Source organism: Populus alba, chromosome 6, assembly GCF_005239225.2.
Source record: "Populus alba chromosome 6, ASM523922v2, whole genome shotgun sequence".
NCBI classification, from domain to species: Eukaryota; Viridiplantae; Streptophyta; class Magnoliopsida; order Malpighiales; family Salicaceae; genus Populus; species Populus alba.
Genome location: NC_133289.1, coordinates 5,847,648 through 5,852,421, shown reverse-complemented (window position 1 = coordinate 5,852,421; position 4,774 = coordinate 5,847,648). Strand labels below are relative to the sequence as shown.

At 38.7% G+C, this 4,774-nt stretch overlaps 1 long non-coding RNA gene across 1 annotated transcript; it reads right to left on the bottom strand.

Annotated features, from left to right (window-relative positions):
- Positions 1-214: 214 nt before the first annotated feature.
- Positions 215-1,389, bottom strand: LOC118053901 (uncharacterized). The gene is made up of 3 exons (XR_004688450.2): positions 965-1,389; positions 482-866; positions 215-357 (listed from the first exon to the last, which is right to left on the bottom strand). It is a non-coding gene; the product is annotated as an uncharacterized lncRNA (long non-coding RNA).
- Positions 1,390-4,774: the final 3,385 nt, after the last annotated feature.

Sequence of the window (4,774 nt, the reverse complement as noted above, 5' to 3'; positions counted from 1 at the left end):
GAGACGAGGAAATATCTCCCACCAAGTAATTGGAAGAGAGATCAAATTTGCCAAACAATTAGGCAAGACACCGCTGAGATTATTATTGCTGATATCAAGACTTTGAAGATACTTCAGCTCGCATAGACCTGAGAATTATCAATTTACAAAATATTTAACATGAGAAAAAAAACAGAGAGAGAGATCAGAAAGGACCATCAGACTTACCCTCGGCTATAGGTATGTTGCCACTGAGTCTACAACCATTCAACTTTAAACTCTTCAGAGTGGTAATCCTTCCTATTGTTTGCAGAAAGCTATTATTGAGAGTAGAGGAACTCAAATCCAACTTTTGCAAATTCTTGAGAGAAGGCAAGGCTACGATAAAACAAACCGACAAGAAATGATTAGTATTTTTGAAGAGGATAAAGTAAGGGATACCAATTAGGAGAAGCTCAAGTCTCTATAGCCAAATTAGACATCAGTACATATTGCAACTCACCTTGAGCTAATATTGTTCCTTCGAAATTATTGTTCCCCAGATCAAGTGTCTTGAGGTTTGGGAGTTTTGCCAATGATTGCAGTAATGGAAGTGAAATTCTTCTTCCATTTGCGGTGATATTAAGTAAACAAACTCTGCTTAGATTTCTGAAACCTCTAATACCTGCAAGAGAGAAGAAGAAACAAAACAAGTTTCACACCTTACGAGCAAATCAAAATCGTCCTTACTGCATGGAATCTTGGGTAAAAAGTTAGGTGGGTCGATCGATCCGTGAAGCCACCATCGTTCATGTGGAATATTTAAGTAATACCTTCAGAGAACACAAACTCGTCAATCTCATTTCCGCTGAGATACAGCTTCCTCAAGTTGCTCAAAGCTTCCAATTCTAGGTTGCAGGAAAACAGAACTGATTAGGTCACAGCAAAGCCTTGGAACTCATTTTTTGAAATGGAATAACGTGTGAGCAATAATTGGTTTATAAACCTTTCATATTGAATGTTCCTTTCAGATGGTTCTTTGCCAGATCGAGATTCTTGAGAGATGAAAGACCCTTGAAGGATGATAAGATACTGTTATCAAAGCGATTACCTCCCAAATCAAGATACTCCAAATTGCTCAGTTTCAGCACTTCATCCTCGCCATCTGTAAGAAATAATTGTACAAGGTTTGATGTAAAAATAGCGAAACAGTGAAAAGATAATGCATAACTCAAAAATCTTTCGTACCATGAAGGGATTTAAACCCTTCAATGTGATTGCTCGCAATACGCAGATTCCTTAAGTTTGTCAGATTATTCAATCCTGGCAATACGTAGAACATAAATTAATGCTATATATAATTGCTTTGGAATCATGATTGTGTTTGAGACACTTAGTTTAAAAACTGAGATGAGAAGAGCCAGGCTCACCTTCCACGCTAATTTTTCCTTCGATTTCATTATCGTGTAGAGATAAATATTTCAAAGATGAAAGACCACCTAAGGATGAAAAGATGCTGCTGTTGAATTTGTTTTGCCCTAACTGGAGTATCTCCAAATTGCCAAGGACTGATAGTCTTTCAAAACCTGCATGAGACTAGTGCATGGTTAGCGTTTAAGCATTAAAGTTATAAAACTTGTATCAATTTCTAAAATTGCAGCTAAGAGGCAAACCTTCATTCTCAACACATCCTGCAATACGATTTCCATACAAGTAAAGAGCGTTCAGCTCTGGGAATGGAAGAAACAAAGACGCATTCAGGAGCCCGTCTCCCAGGTCCCAACCCCTTGAGAAAGAAAGGTCTATTTCGACAACTCGAAGTGTGCTGGAGTTGCAGTGGACTTGTTTCCATTCGCAGCAGTTAGCATCTCTTCCCCAGGAGAGCAGGAATCCGCCATTTGGGTAACTTAAGGCATCTTTGATTTGCAAGAGAGCAACTCTTTCTTCCTCCAAGCAACCATGGCACCGCCACCCTTGTATTAAAACCACCACATTTATAATCATTATCACTGCTAAACACAGCCTGTTCAACTCCATTTGAAGAACTTTGCTATTAGTAAATTCTCAGAAAAAAATACAAAATACACCTCTGTCACCATAGAAAGTAACTGTCAGAGGTTCTCTTATAGGATAGGATAGCGCAAAGCTTACGTTTTCACTGTTGGTGGGAGAAACCACTGGTGGTGGCTTTGAAACACACAGAGGGGATAAAACACAAAGTTTTATTTCAAGAACAAAAGCTTACAATAACACAAAATCTTAATACACACCCTCTCTCTCTCTATATCTAGTGTTTCTCTCTAAACTCTCCACACAAAATAGCATAAGCTTAGCAGCCTATTTATACACAAATTCAAAACACAAAAATTCAAACTTTTAGGTGTGAAGGTGGCTGGCGGCATGCAACTAGACGGTGACAGCTGGTGGCTGGCTGGTCAGTGACAGCTAGTGGCTGGCTGGGCGGTGGTTGCCTTTCTTGACCTTCTAGATTGAGTTTAATTCAACAAATCTCCCCTTTAAACTCAATTGAGGGATGTCATACCAAGCATGAACTTTAATCTGATAAATACTTCTCCCTTCAATGGCTTTGTAAAGATATCTGCAACTTGATCATTTGTTTTGCAGGATATCAGTTCGACTTCTTTATTCTTCACATGTTCTCGGATAAAATGATGACGTGCATCAATGTGTTTACTTCTTTCATGATACACCGGGTTCTTTGCCAATGCAATCACTGATCGATTGTCAATATAAATCTTTGTAGGATTTTCTTGAGGAAATCCCAAAAATTTCAACATATTCACCATATTGAATGGCATTCAATTGAGTTGGCAGCAACATACTCAGCTTCACAGCTTGATAACGTTACAATCAATTGCTTATTGGATGACCATGTGAAAGATGTATCTCCTATGAAAAAGACAAACCCTATTATGTTTTTCCTTTCATCCAGATCTCTACCCCAATCACTATCTGAGTAGCCTACAAGATTGAAATCTTTACTTGAGGTATAAAACATACCTTCATTCATTGTGCTTTTGATGTAGCGAAGAATTCTCTTGGCTGCATTCAAGTGAGACTGGTCTGGTGTCTCCATATATCTGCTGATGAGTCCGACTCCATAGAGTATATCCGGTCTGGTACATGTTAAGTACCTTAAGCTTCCAACTAAGCTTTTGAAGTAAGTTGGATCAACATTTCCAAGCTTACTCTTCCTCAATTCTACTCCATTCTCAACTGGAGTTGATACCGGATTGCAGCTTTCCATCTTGAATCTTTCAAGAATATCTTTGGCATAACCGTTTTGGGATACAAAAATCCCTTCTTCTTTCTACGTTACTTCGAAGCCAAGAAAATGTGACATTAGACCAATGTCAGTCATCTCAAACTCCTGTACCATGCTTTGTTTGAAGTTTTCAAACATGGTAGGGTTGTTGCCGGTGAATATCAAGTCATCAACATATAGGCACGCAAATAATATGTTGTCATCTGCTTCTTTCTTCACATATATTGCGTGTTCATATGGACATTTTTCAAATCCATTATCTTGAAAATACCTGTCAATTCTGGTATTCCAAGCACGCGGAGCTTGCTTCAAACCATAGAGAGCTTTCTTCAACTTGTATACTTTGCCTTCATTTTCAGCTTCAATGTATCCAAATGGTTGTTCAACATAGATCTCTTCTTCTAGGAAGCCATTCAAAAATGCTGACTTCACATCGAGTTGATAGATCTTCCATCTATGTTGTGCAGCTAGTGAGATCATCAGTCTGATTGTCTCTAGCAGGATATTGGAGCAAATACTTCTCCATAGTCAATGCCTTCTCTTTATTTGTAGCCTTTAGCCACTAATCTGGCTTTGTATCTTTGCACTTCTCCTTTTGCATTCTTCTTCATCTTGTAGATCCATTTGACACCTATTGCTTTCTTGTTTTCTAGTAGATAAGTCAGCTTCCAAGTATCATTCTTCTCAATGGCATGTATTTCTTCATCCATTGCTTTTATCCATTTCTCTTCTGTGATAGCTTCATTGAAGCTTAGTGGGTCACTATCTGCAAAGAAACAAAATAGAGTTGTATCTTCCATGACTTGAGTGGCATCGTACAACTCTTCAAGATTTCTCATCCTTCTTGGTCCTTTTGATGAGGATGTTGATGGTGGTGTTGATGATGATGATTCTAGTGTGTTCCTCCTGTTGAATACAGGGAATCTATGTACCAGACTTTGTGGTTCATCTGCTGGCACAATCGGTTCTTCTGCAAGTACTGTTGGTACTTCTTCATCTTCAAGGATCAAATCAGTGTTGATCCATTTGACTGCTTCTTGGTCATCATTCCATTCCCAAGATTTATCTTCTTCAAAGATAACATCTCTACTCATAATTACTTTCTTTGTGATGGGATTATATAGCTTGTATCCCATCCTTCTTTCACCATATCCGACAAAGATGCATTTCTCGCTTTTATCATCGAGTTTTGTCCTTCTTGCATCTGGGATCTTTGCATATGCCACACAACCAAAGACTCGTAGATGAGTAACACTTGGTTTATGATCACTCCATGCTTCTTTCGGAGTGACACCTTGCAAACTTCTGGTTGGGCAGCGATTCAGTAGATACACTGCACATGATACAGCTTCAGCCCAATATTGCTTGGACAACTTCTTTGCTTTGAGCAGACTTCTTGCCATGTCAAGAATCATTCGATTCTTCCTCTCAGCTACACTATTCAGCTGTGGTGTATAAGTTGGTATTGTATGATGTCTGATGCCTTGTTGTGTACAAAAGGCTTCAAAGTCATTTGCTGTATATTCTCCA